The 14930-nt window shown below is 33.0% G+C and overlaps 1 protein-coding gene across 3 annotated transcripts in view; it reads left to right on the top strand.

Annotated features, from left to right (window-relative positions):
- The window catches only part of SEMA3A (semaphorin 3A), a 518655-nt gene that overhangs the window by 193104 nt on the left and 310621 nt on the right, over positions 1-14930 (top strand). The window contains exon 1 of one of the 3 annotated variants that reach the window (XM_054559578.2): positions 6879-6968. The exons of the other annotated variants lie outside the window; for them this stretch is intronic. The gene's annotated coding sequence lies outside the window, so the exon portion shown is untranslated. Of the gene's footprint in view, positions 1-6878; positions 6969-14930 lie in introns of those variants that run through there. 3 annotated transcript variants of the gene reach the window in all.

A 14930-nucleotide genomic window follows, 5' to 3' on the forward strand; every position in this document is an offset into this window, starting at 1 on the left:
TACATTTGGTTATTCATTCACTTGATGGGTATATAGTTGTTTCCATCTTTTGTCCTTTGTGAATTGCTTTCCTATGAGTATTTGTATACAAGTCTTTGTATGAATATGTGTTTTCATGTAGTTTGAAAAATACGTGGATTGGAAAATCAGGGACATTTGGTAGGTGTATGTTTAGCTTTGAAGAAATGACAGTTTTCCAAAATGGTTGTACCATTTGACATTTCCCTGAGCAGCGCGTGAGAGTTCCTGTCATTCCGTATCAGGGCTCTGCAAACTATAGTACTTAAGCCAAATTCGGGTTTATTTGTGAATAGAAGTATATGGGAACACAGGCACATTCGTTTATGAACAAGCTGCTTTCATATTACAAAGGCAGAATTAAGTAATTGTGAAAGAGACCTTATGGCCTTCAAAGCATCAGATATTTACTATTTAGCCCTTAAAACAAAAAAATTGCTGACCCCTGCTCTACATCCTAGCAAAACTTCATGTTATGAGTCTTTAATGTGTATGTGGTGGTATCCAAACAGGTCTTTAATTTGCATATGTCTGATAACTGATGATATTGAGTATATTTTAATTTGTGTATTTACCATCTACATGTCTTCTTTCCTTAAGTACCTATTCAAAACTTTTGCTCATCTTTTTCATTGGCTTTCTGGCCTTATTATTATTGAATTATAGGAGCACTTTATGCATTCTGAAGACAAATTCTTTGATATATGCATGTGTGTGTGTGTTTTGTGAATATTTTCTACCATTCTGTGATTTTCTTTTTCAGCTTCTTTTGAAAAGCAAAAATTTTATTATTGATGAAGTACAATATGTTTTTCTCCTTATTTTTTCACTTGTGCTATTGAGTACTATCTAAGAAGCCTTTGCTTATCCCAGAGTTAAAAAGTTTTCTCTGATGTTTTCTTCTAAGAGTTTTACTCTTGTAGTTTTCAAAGTTTATAATCTGTTTTTGATCCATTTAACTCCCCTCCCCTGCAGGAGAAACATCTCCTGAAATTTTTATTGAATTTTTTTAATCCATAAAATAATTAATATTTCTCTGGTTATCTTTTTACTATTAATTTCTAAATCTATAGTCAGAGAACATACTCTGATAGAAATAATTTAAATCTATTCAGAGTTGTTTTAAGGCCCAGAATGTGTCAAACTAAGTGACTGGTCCACTCACATTGTGTACTTTTCAGTTAATGACTATATCCTCTAAAAATATCAATTAGGTCAAGATGCTTCAAGGCATTATTTAGATGCACCAAGATTTCATTGATATTTTTGGTTCTTTTTTTTTTAAATAAAATCTCTTTTAATAACTATGCAATGTTCCTTCTCTTCCTTCAATTCAGTCAAGTATCTTTGTACTTTTTAATTCTTTTTTAGACTTATAAATTGACTATTTTGTTATTATCTGCTTTTTATTTTTATATTTGATAATGTTTTTGCTTTTATGTCTATTTTAGCTGGCATTCATATAGTCATTCCAGCATTCTCATGCTTATTATTTGTGTCTTCATTTTAAGCCATATGTGTAGTACTGCTGTTGAACATTTAATATATTCTGATTTCTGTTTCTGTGTAACATGTAGCCCCTACCAAAATAAAAAGCATTTAGGATTTTATTTTTATCACTGATATTTTCAAGTGTAATTATGTTATGCCTTTTGGGATTTGCTTTATTTTGTTTTCATTATACTAAGGATTAAGTACATGCTTTCCACCTGAAAACTCATTCCCTTCAGTTATGGGAAATTTTCTGTGTATTTATATCGAGATGTGTATATGTGTATGAAATGTATATATATGAAATATATGCATATATATTCTTCCCTCTAGTCTGTTAGTCCTAAAAATATGATATTTGACTTCTTTAATTGATCCACTAATTTTGTTTTTTTTTTTTCTATTTTATTTTCTCCTTTATGAAAAATTTTCTTGACTTTATCTTCCAACAGTTCTACTAAAGTTCTTATTTCAGTTATCATAGTTTTAGTTCCTAAGTTTCTTTTTCTTTCTTTTTTTTTTTTTTGTGACTGAGTCTCGCTCTTGTCACCCAGGCTGGAATGCAATGTCATGATCTCGGCTCACCGCAACCTCCGCCTCCCTGGTTCAAGCAATTCTTCTGCCTCAGCCTGCCAAGTAGCTGGGATTACAGGCATCCGCCACCATGCCTGGTTAATTTTTTTGTATTTTTAGTAGGGACGAGGTTTCACCATGTTGGCCAGGCTGGTCTCAAACTCCTGACCTCAGGTGATCCACCCCCCTCAGCCTCCCAAAGTGCTGGGATTACAGTTGTGAGCCACTGCTCCCAGCTGCAAGTTTTTTATAGTCTTATTCATTTGTTTGCTTGTTTGTTTTTAATAGATTAAATGTATTTTCTTACTGCTAGAGAATATCATTTATAGTTTTGATTTGACATGGTCTTCACGTTCCTCATTATTTCCTCCAAGTTCTTTTTATATTAGAGATTTTGGAGGGTTTTGTTCATTATTTATATTATCAGCTTTCCTCATGGTCAAGTAATTCTAAGCTGTCCATTGGTATTTATAAGTGAGAAATCAAGCCATTTTTGAAAGTACTCTGTTGGATGGGAGTTAGACTGGGTATGGAAGAGGTTAGAGGGTGTTTTGTGGATTATTAGACTGCTGTTTATATTGACCAATAAGTGCATCCGTCTTTTTACTCTGGACTACAAAATGATTAGTCAGGGCTCTCTAGAGGGACAGAACTAGTAGGAGACATATATATTTATATACTGTTTTATATCTTTATGAAAGGGAGTTTATTAAAAATAATTGACTCACAGGATCACAAGGTAAAGCCCCACAATAGGCTGTCTGCAAGTTCTGCAAGTTAAGAAGCAAGGAAGCCAGTGGTGGATTAGTTTGAGTTCCAAAACCTCAAAAGTAGGGAAGCCGATAGTGCAGTGTTCAGTCTGTAGCTGAAGGCCCAAGACCCCCTGGCAAACCACTGAGTAAGTCCAAGAGTCCAAAAGCTGAAGAACTTGCAGTCTGATGTTCAGGGGCAGGAAGCATCTAGCCCATTAGAAAGATCAAGGCTGGAAGACTCACCAAGTCTGCTCTTCCATCGTCTCCTGCCTGCTTTATTCTAGTTTTGCTGGCAGCTTATTGGATGGTGCCCACCCAGGTTGAGGATGAGTCTGCTTTTCCCAGTCCACTGACTCGAATGTTAATCTCCTTTGGCAACACCCTCACAGAAACACCCAGGAACAATACTTTGCATTCTTTAAGCCAATCAAGTTGACTCTCAATATTAACCATCACAGATAATATGTAGAAAGTTCTTCAGTGCTTTTTAGTTTCTTCAATAGTTGGCAATGGAGAAATATCTGCTGATTACTGATATTTTTGGAACAAGATATAGGGAACTGTCGCCTCCTCATCTCTTCTTCTAGTAGAGTATGCCGTTAGCGCTGACTATCTCCCAGTTTCCTTAGAGTGAATGGGCTTGCTTATCCTGAGAGGTCTCTAACTCCCATTTGCTAAATTAATAAATTTTATGTGAATCTATTATTCCCCCAGTTCCTTGAAATCTTATGTTGAGGTGGTCACTTTTATCTTTCCTCCTTGTCTTAATGGATGAATATATTTGTTTGTTTATTTGTTTTAATTCTCTGCTATGCCTTTCCTGGGGTTAAGAATGGGAAAGGAGATTGACTTTTGTGCTTAATCTGTCTGGTTTCATTAGAATTCATATTATGTTCTTAATAAATAATTACATAATTTTCATAGGTTTATTTAACTCAAATGTTATTATGAATGACGGCAATATGTTTCCATAGGTTTGATAGGCAGAAGAAATAATTTCCTGAGTTTCTCAAAAATAAGTATCTACAGTATCAGTGATGAATCAGTTCTTCCTCCTTTATGGCCATATTTTTAGGATCATTTTATAACTTATTGACATCTTTACCACAGGAAGAGACAAAGATTCACATCTGTCCATTTTAATACATGCTAAGACGTTTTAGTAAGAGGTTTAATACACGAGAGATTGGGAATTATTGGCTAAAATGATGCTTTCGGATTATCTACAGATTTCATTACTCATGTTATTTCTGTCCTCCTATTACCATAGGTAATTGACTAGAGCTGAAGTGGGAGTATAGACTGAAATACAGTTGCAGCTCATCTGGGTTTCATTAAAACTATATCCCTGTTGAGCTACAACTGGACTTTGCAACAATTTATGTCTAGGAGTGCTACCCACAGTCATTGGGAATTTGTCTGAGGTCTGAGACAGTTGCTATGAAAACTGTTCCACTCCCTCTTCCTTAGTGGAAATGTAACCAACAGTTAGCCAGAACTTATAATAACAAAGGTAAATAAATAATTATAGAGCAACAGGGTATTAACAAAATTGAGACTTGTAGATCATTGCACAAAGATCTATGTAGATTAGTTATTTTGATTGGTATTCTGGAACAATTTATTTTCATCTATACTACAAAAGTTGGAAATTAGACCCTCAAAGTTTTAGGGAATTTTATCTCATTTTATTCTAAATATGTGTTTGCAAGTGCCCTTGAGCTTTCTTTGTTAAGGAAAATTCTGTTTGGTTTCTAAAATTGTGAAGTCAAAAAAATTAAGATCAAATTATGGAATTATTTTTCAATCAGAAGAGCAGAGAAGTTCAGATAAAATTACTGAACTGTCTATATTTTAAGTACTGCTTTACCAAGTGTGATTAAAAACTCAGCTGGGCACAGTGGCTCACACCTGTAATCCCAGCACTGTGGGATGCCAAGGCCGGCAGATCACCTGAGGTCAGGAGTTCGAGACCAGCCTGACCAACATAGTGAAACTCCGTCTCTACTAAAAATACAAAGTTAGCCGGACATGGTGGCGCATGCCTGTAATCCCAGCTACTCAGCAGGCTGAGGCAGGAGAATCGCTTGAACCTGGGAGGCAGATGTTGCAGTGAGCTGAGATCGTGCCGTTGTATTCCAGCCTGGGCAACAAGATCGAAACTCCATCCCAAAAACAAAGATAAAAATAAATCTCAGAAAAGAATATCCAACTGCTTTTAGAAAGCCATCTTACTGAATACTATGACAAAATTGACATAATTTGAAGTGGTTTTCAACCTTTAAATATCATTTCATGAATGTGTGACATTTTGATTGGAATTTTGCCATAAAAACATCTATTTTATAAAATAATAATGATATTTAAAAAGATTGTTCCCTTAACATCTTGTAGAATTTGCTACTCACAATATGAAATTTCCCTTGGATATTGATTTAAAAGCTATCACAAAGAGTATGGAGGTACAAAGATGAGTAAAATAAAAGCATATGCAATCATAAAAATGTTTCAGGACATCTAGATTCTAGTTGTTTATACCATTAGAAAAAAACAATTGCAGTTTTATAATAAATTTAAATAACATCCCAAATTTCTTTTTTAAGTGGTAAAGAAGCCCCTCTAAAGCAGCACTACTCTAACTTGCTACATAGGCTTGCCACTCTGCTACAGATTCATTCAAGAAAGCAATGAGACCTGATGGAATGAGGAATTTAAATTTTTATTACTGGATAATATGTAAAACAAATATCCTTCCACCTCTTACCATGAATCTCATGTAATTTCTAAACTAGTAGATAAGCGTGTTGCTCAAATTTATGATTACAAAGAGGGTACACATGTGAAGCAGCCATTTTGATAGAATTACATCATATGATTGGTCTGTCAAAATGCCTAATTTTAATCTCATCCTCTAATCTAGCTAACGCTATACAAACCTTCATATCTTAGCTAAATGGCACCACCACAAAAAAAAAAAAAAATACGTTCATATTTTACAGTAATCCCAGCTACTCGGGTAGCTGAAGTGGGGGTATACTTGTTTCTCAAGACAGGTCTTCTATATATTACATTCTTCTCTTAAGTCAGGAATTTTAATTCTCTATGTACTGTTTTATCTCTTGTAGTTGCTCAATTAGTAACTTACTTGTGTGATTAAATAAGCTTACATCTAAATATGACGTATTTTGCTGAATCATTTTCATGATTTCTTGCTGCTTCTAACAGAATATGAGTAGTGTATTATAAAAGTGGCTTTGAATTGTAGATGTATAGATATAACTTGAGTTATCAAATCCAGATATGGTAATATGTTATCAAAAGCTTTTACAATCATTACCCTCAATATATTGGTTTATTTATTTTCAGAATCATAATGAAAGTATTTTATTATAACTGAGAGTAAAGTGCCACCAAGAAGAGGTACAAAATGTAGTTGAAAAAAAATTATTTTTTAAACTTTGGCTTGAATATTAGAGGGCATAGTTACAAATTTGTTAACTTATTAGTTGCTTCTTTTTTAAACCAAAGACAACAAAATTAGACTTGGAATAGATTTTTAGGTTGCTCTGCATAATTTATTTACATATAAGGACGAAAGAATTGAGAAAAGAAAGGCAGGCTGATTTGTCCCAAATCACACAGTTGATAGAAAGCCTAGTTATGGAAACCTAATTTTGAGACCTATGAAGACAGTTTTCCAACTGCAAACATGTGGATTTCATTTCAGATATTTTCCAAATTTAAAAATGTATTCTTTTGAAAAATTTTGCCCCAAGCAAAAGATAAATTGCAACATTCACATTTTGTGAATGACAGAAATCTTTACCTCTACAGCCTGGTTGGCTTAATGCAAGGATATCCAAAAAATATAATGAATCTAATGTCACTCATTTAACAACAAAATGATACTGTCAGCATTTTGATTAATGTCTATTTTGAACCAAGAGACCATTGTCTTATAGAAATATTCTAGACCAATTGCTAGTCTAGACTACAAAGTTGGACAGAGGTACCTTCTAAATCAAATCCTTTTATATCCCACAGGCTGAGATCATGCACATCTGAGATGTGTTAGTTGAAATTCCACACAGTCTTCAATTGCCAAGTTTCAATGGAATGAACATAATACTAAAAGTAAGGAAACTAAGAAAAATTAACATTAAAAACTTTTTGCTATATAAAGGTTCTACAGAGAACAGCAGGAAAGAAGGGCCCCCAGCATTCTCCACTCACAGATTTAAACTTGAAGCTGACCTATTGTTACCTCCAGGGAGGAACTGGGAAAAAGATTTCAAGATTGAGCAACCAATTATAATTAACTCAGAAGTATTTTCTCAACAACTTTCTGTGGGGGGACACGTATGTATCAGATGTGATTCCTTCACTCGCAGCTTGATCAAAGTATCTGACAGTTTGATTGAAGATGTATTCTCACCATTTTACCAGTTTAACCTTTATTTTCTGAATATTTAGAGGATTACAAGTATTATTATAAATTATTGGAGTAAAAGAGGAGTAAAAATAAATGTCCTACAATCAAAATATGCCATCATGAGAGCAATATTGTAAAATTTTCAATGAAATATGTTAAGTGCTAAAATGGCAGAGTGCCCACTTCTCAGTCTTCATTTAGCCTTCATGTAACTCCCATGAGAAGAATATAGGAATTTAATTTATTTTATTATGGTGATAAATATGGACAAATAACCTAATGTAAAACTGGGCAAATCATATAAATAAGGGATTATCACAAACCAGGCTAAAATATGCAGCAAACATATGAAAGGTTCTAAAGCTTACTAGTAGGAAACTGCCAACTACAGCAGTAAAGAGATACTGTTTTCCTTCCTCCAGGTCAGTGAAAATTAAAAGTGGGGAAGCCAATCAGTGTTTCCTATGGTGCCAGGAAGTAGGCATGCTCATGGCTTGTAAAAATTCAAAATTGCTATGAATTCATGAAAAGGAATATCTACTAAAATAAACATGTATAATCTTAATAAAATAATAACGAACTAGCAAGACAAATAAACAAGGAGAGAAGTAAAAAACCCTCCAAAAATATCCAAAATGTTCATCACTGGGGAAAAGTTAAGTCTTGTGGTTATGATCCATATTATTGAATATTTTACCTTGATTAAAAGTGTTTGTCAGATCCATACATTTGACTGGAGGCTTTCTTTTGACATGTTTTGTGAAAAAGACATTTTTGCTAAACAGTGTTTTTATTGTGACACTGAAATACTGTTTTTTAAACAAATAACAAACTCATTGTGTATGATATATAAGTATACATCTTTTCATCTGTGTGAAGAAGGATATGGAAAAGGCTGTTGTTAACCTTGGAAACCTGTAGCATAAGAAATGAAGTTCACACACGGATTGTTGTTAATTTTTCCCCTTACACAGATTCTTATATTTTGACTAATTCAGGTAAACCTATTAAGATTTTGCTTGAAAATATTAATTGTAACAAAAACATAAAGAAATGCTGTAAAATAATGAGAGGAATGAACTTGAGATATTTTTGTATTACTAGTGTTTATAATTTATGGAACTGTGACTTCTCCCCATCCACCTGTATAGATAATTAAGAATTTAATGTTGTTTTTAAAATTAAGATTTTTAACAAAATATATAATTGTTATATTTTTTGCATCTGAAAATTAACTTGATACCTTTTCTCATGTCTATTAGTAGGTAGATTGGAGTAGATAATATTGTCTTGCTTTACAAATGACTTGCCCTAGTCTACATGCCAAACACACACAAAAAAAATTATTGATTCATGTTCAGAAAGAAACTCTGACACAGTTATATCAATCAAAAGGCAAATATAAGAAAGCAATTCCAACTCCATTGAGAAGTTATTCTTTCAACAAAACAAAGTGTTGCTAACTGGCTCTGAATAGGTAATTTTGTCAGTCCATGGCATAGGGTACAGATAAAACAGCTAGGCTGATGCATCACAGCAATGGTTAGTATGGATCTTTGAATTTTAATTATGTTCAAGTTAGAAACATTTTTTAAAATGTGCTTTAGGTATAGACATAGAAATAATTATTTTTCTTCCTTATCCATCACCCTGCAAAAACTAAGTTTTTATAACTAGTGCTTTGTCCAATGAATTTGTAAACATAAATTCTACAATTTTGCTAGAACTGTTTTTAAATTTCTACTTCTATATAATGTAATGCAATAAACATGTACATTAATTTCTTATACATACATTAATATATTTACCATTTAGGCCTCATCTACATGGTCAACATGAAAAACTTTCAGAGAACAGGGCAATATGTTTTTCACAACATAACCTAGAAATATATGTTAAAATATTGATTTAAAATATGTCCTAAGGCCTTTGAAATGTAAAATAAAATATAATTTCTAATAGAAATGCAAGTCAGCATCACTTTATTACATTCTTTCTTTACACATTCTTGAAACTATCAAGTTTTGTGGACCATAATGTCACTAATGTTACCCTCTGTGGTAAAGTTTGTTGGGGAGAGTTTAGGAATAGGTTTTGGCCAACCCCAATTTGTGCATTTTCTACCTCCTACAGATTTTTACATAGTATTGGCTTCAATTAACTAAAGTATTGAGGATTGCTTCTATTTTCAGAATAAAGGCTCTTCTCTTACATGTTTTGAGTTTTATCTACTCAGGTGATTAAACTAGACCCAGAGTTTACACCAAGAAACGGTTGCATAATGTGGTAATAGTTTTTTTTTTTTTAGTCAAGTATTCAATGTCACTTAATTCTGAATAAATTACTTTTAATAAATACATGAAATTAATAATAATGCTTAGCAGGAATTTTTAAACTAAATCTTAATAAAACCATGTACCATAGTAAGTAGATATTCTACCTTCTCATTTTCCTTACAAATAAGCACTGACAATTAGGCAGCATTTAACATTTAGCATGCTTATCTTCACAGCTGCAGTGGCATTGAAGGTGATTAAGAATGGCAAGAAGAGTTTTCTTTTGTAAAGATTTGAAAATAGAGGGAAATAATGATTTATTCTCCCTTGCTTGTTGAGTGGTTAGAGGTAGATAAGCGGATTTGTAGTGAGGTCATCAGTCACAATTGGTTGGTAATTTGAAAATGGATTAGCTTAGAAGTAGCAATTTCTGCTCCATGGGTTTCAGTGAAAAAGTCTGCCTAATTCTGTAAGAGACCTCATAAACTGGCAGAGATCAATGCCTACCTAATGTGCCATTATGCACTGGGCACACTTCAATGATTACAGCACAGCTGTGGCTGGGTTTTGCTTGATATTTCTTTAGCACTTGCACCACAGGTGCTCCACATGACTATTTTGCCCAAAGGAATAAACTCTTTAGGGAATTAAAATGGAGGAGCAGTTTTGCTTTCTAAGAAGCTTTTCACGTTTGAACTGAGGAATGGCCAGTGTCAGATGTCAGTAATGTTAGCCTAGTAATAAATAAAGACTAAACAACTTATGGGGAGAAAATCATCTTCTATTATATTTCTAGATGGCCCTTTCTTATTTTAAAAATTTTGTGGGATAATACTACCTGCCTTCGTAACTTGAAAGAACATGGTAACACAAATTTCCAAATGGAAATGTTCAATGTTTATGAAATAGATTATTTTTTAATGGAAGAGACAGCATTACGTAATTTTTTACGTTTTTCTGATAGGTCATGAAAATTAGTTGGCAATGGAGAAGGAAAAGGAATTCAGTAAAATAAAATAAAAATTGAATGTAAGATACACCACTGATAATCCTTAGTCTTATGATCCCAAGATTTCTGTACTGGCTATGTGCAAATATTATATGTTGGAATAATGGGTAAAATATATTAAGAACAAATAAATAATTTGAAATGCAAGTCTATATCATGCAAATAATAAATTCTGTTTTACGTTTTACACAAAGAAATACTAAGTAATATTACCTAAAAAATTATTTATTTATCTAAAAATTTATTATCTAAAATTTTTATCTTATAGCTCATTAAATATAATACGATAAATAATGAGATGCTACAAACAACATTCCAAGGTAATATAGCACACAGAAAGGAGTTTATTGAGAATAATTTATGATTGATTCCTTGGTACCAGCAGGAACAATATGCGGTATACAATCTAACTCTTTACAGTCCAGTTTTTAATGGAACATCAACATAAGTTTACAGTTAATCAGCAATCTTATCAGAAATGTTAGCTCTCATTTAGGTACCTGAACTTTTCAAAGTAAAAGAAATACAATACAATGATTAGACAAATAATGCTTTAAGATTTTAGGGGCAAAGAAAAGGGTTTTCTGTTCCAAATTATTTCTCAATCTGCTCATGTAAAATCTTTTCAAGAGGGTACAGTCATCTAATCCACAGTTAAATGTTCATCTCTGAATGAAGTGGTCCAGTAGAGGTAACATTTACTTGAAGTTTAGTACATGAAACAACAGTAGCAATAGACCCATTTAGTACTTCCATAAAAGTATGTTCAGATTTCAAATGAATAGTTAATTTTTAAAAGGGCTTACTTCAGAAGAGAACTGCTATTCTGGTGAGAGGACTTACCATGCCATGGGAGTTGTGGGGGTTGCTGTAGGAATTTGGGAAAGGAGACAATTTGAAGGCTGTCACGTGAAAGGAAAGTGAAGCTTCAGCTGTGTGAATCCCCTGGCTAGTACTCAGAATATTATGGCTCCTTAGACACAGTTAAGATAAATAGGAAAAAAAAACAAAAAAACTCTTAAATGTGTAAAATCTAAAAATGGAAAGAGTATAACATTGAAAGCAATACAAAAGATAACCCTTTTTCAAAGGTATTTAAGATCAAAGAAGAGGTCCTCGGATTCTAGATGAGCCAAGGACACAGACAGTTTTTTTGTTTGGTTGGTTTGGTTTGGTTTTTGGTTGTAAAAACAGCTTTATTGATGTATAATTTACATACCATACAATTTACCAATTTTAAGTATACAGTACCATGTACATTTACAAGGTGGTATAATTATCATCACAATCTAATAATGGAATTTTTTCATCTTCCCTAAAAGAAACCACTAGCTGTTACACCCCATTCTTCCACTTCTAACCCTAAGCAAGCACTAATCAAATTCTTGTCTGTATTGATTTGCCTATCGACATATCAATGAAATTATATAATTTATGTTCTTTTGTGACTTTTCACTTAGCATGTTTTCAAAGTTCGTTCAATTTTAGCATGTATCATTACTTCACTCCTCTTTATTGCCAAGTAATATCCCATTGAATGGATACGCCACAATTTATACACCATTTATCAATCAATGGCTGTTTAGATTTTTTCTACTTTTTGGTTATTGTGAGTAGTACTATGAATATTCATGTATAAGTTTTTACATGGGCATGTTTTCATTTGTCGTTGGTACATATCTATAAGTGGAATTGCTAGATCACATGATAACACTATGTATAACTTTTTGAGGAACAGCCACACTGTTTTCCACAGAAGCTAAAATCATTTTACATTCTCACCAGCAACATGCGTGGATTCCAAGTTCTCAATATCCTTGCTAACATTTGTCATTATATATTTTTTATTATTGCCATCCTAGTTTTTGTGAAATAGTGTCTTGTGCTTTTAATTGCATTTATTTTGTGTTTGTGCCTCTATCTTTATTATTTTTAGTTTTTATTGATAATAATTGTACATATTTATGGGGTATATAGCATGGTATTTTTATACTTGCATATAGTGTGCAGTGATCAAATGAAGATAATTGGCATATTCATCACCTCAAACAGTTATCATTTCTTTATGTTGGGAACAGTCAAAATCCTCTTTCCTAGCTATTCTGAAATATACAGTAAATTATTGTTAACTGTGGTCACCGTACTGTGCTATAGAACACAGGAACCTATTGCTTCTATCTAACTGTAGTTTTGTACTCATTAATGAACCACTCCCTATCCTGTCCTCCCACCTACCCTTTCCAGTTTGGCAATCACTATTCTACTCTCTACTTCTATGAGATCACCTCTTTTAGCTCCCACATACGAGTGAAAATGTAGTATTTGTCATTCTGTGCCTGGCTTACTTCACTTAACATAATGTCCTCCCGGCTCATCTAAGTTGCTGCAAATGAGAAGATTACATTTTTTTTTTTAACAGCTGAATAGTACTTCACTGGATGTATATATACCACATTTTCTTTATCCATTCATTTATGAGAGGACACATAGGTTTTTCCATTTTTTGGCTATTGCAAATAGTGCTCCAATAAACATGGAACGAGTGTGTAAGCTCTTTAGCTTACTGATTTCCTTTCTTTTGGATATATACCCAGTAGTGGAATTGCTGGATTATACAGTTTTTTTGTAGAACCTCATACTCTTTTCTAAAATGACTGTATTAACTCACATTCCCACCAAACAATATATAAGCCAAGTTCAGAGAACACACAGACAGGCATGGTTTTTTTTTGTTTTTGTTTGGTTTGGTTTGTTTTTTTTTTTTTTTTTTTGATGGAGTCTTGCTCTGTTGCCCAGGCTAGAGTGCACTGGTGCAATCTCGGCTCACTGCAAACTCCACCTCCCGGGTTCAAGCAGTTCTCCTTCCTCAGCCTCCCGAGTAGCTGGGACTACAGGCATGCACCTCCAGGTCTGGCTAATTTCTGTATTTTTAGTAGAGACAGGATTTCGCCATGTTGGCTAGGCTGGTTTTGAACTCCTGACCTCAAGTGATCCATCTGCTTTGGCCCCCGAAATGGTCTTTGAACTTCTGTGACCTCATTGTGTTCATTTATAAAATGCATTGATTAGATTAAATATCTTATGTCCTGACTATTTTAAAATGATGTAAATTACTTTGTGGGTGCCACTTATTTGTGTAACTGGGTAGCATAAATTTAATTCATTTAAACATTCAATATTTTTTAGAAAAATTTACTTTAAATTTGTTTAAAGATTAGCTGGGCATGGTGGGCCACATGTGTAGCCCCAGCTATAGGGAAGCTGAGATAGAAAGATCTTCTGAGCCCAGGAGTTCAAATCCAGCCTTGGCAATATAATGAGACACTGCCTCAAAAAATATAAAATAAAAAAAAAAGATTACGTATATAAACATTTTAAGGTTCGTTAAATTTTTAAGCAATAAAGATGGAAGTATCTATTTCCTGAAGCATGGGAAAATTGGACTACACATTGTATCTACACGTGGTACAGTGATGATTCTCAGAGAGAAACTGGAATATAAAAGGAAAGTTTCTCTTTTGTTACCATTTTTCTAAACCCAGCATTGAAACCTGTTATTATTTTTGTATACTTTTATGAGTTTAAAAATTAACTAGTCAAATTAAATAGTCCTTCTCATTGTCTTATAAGAACTTTCTAATGCAAACCACAAAAGTACATGCTGAGTTTTCAGATACTATGATAAATCAGTTGCAAACGAACAACACTTGAGTGCTTGACATGGCTGGTGTACACAATGGTACACTGAACAGAATACTGGTGGTGCTAATTTCACTTCATATACATTTTCCTCCAAGTAATACACAAAATCATAAATCTGAAAAAGTAGTTTTATCCACTTTTCAAGGTAAAGGAATATATAGATAGGGAAAAAAATTAAACAAATTGAATGAAGTGATATGGAAATTTAGTAAAGTGAAAATTTGTATTATTTGAGAAGTAAGATCATCTGTTAGATTGGTGACTGAGGTATACAGTTTGTCACAGTCCATTCTTCCAATTAGAAAGACTTCTGAAATACATGCTCTTTTGGAATTACTGAAAAACAGAAATACTTTACATTCAAAGCAAATGGAATATACTAAAAATGTTTTAATTGCCTTGAAAGTAAGGAAAAATTAACAAAAAAAATGGGAGTGATGTTCTTTGGTAAGTTGAAGAATGTGTTAATTACCTTGATTGTGGTAATTATTTCATACATCTTCAATATATACATCTTTTGTTTGTCAATTATACTTCAATAAAGCTTGAAAAATTCATATTGAAACAACCAAAATGCTATGATTCTAGGCTTCGGATGATTTGGAATGAAAAATTAAGAGAACGTGACAAGTTTAGTTAATAATAAACTAAGGTAATGCAAACTTTATTTTTTACTT

This window comes from Pongo abelii, chromosome 6, assembly GCF_028885655.2.
Source record: "Pongo abelii isolate AG06213 chromosome 6, NHGRI_mPonAbe1-v2.0_pri, whole genome shotgun sequence".
NCBI classification, from domain to species: domain Eukaryota; kingdom Metazoa; phylum Chordata; class Mammalia; order Primates; family Hominidae; genus Pongo; species Pongo abelii.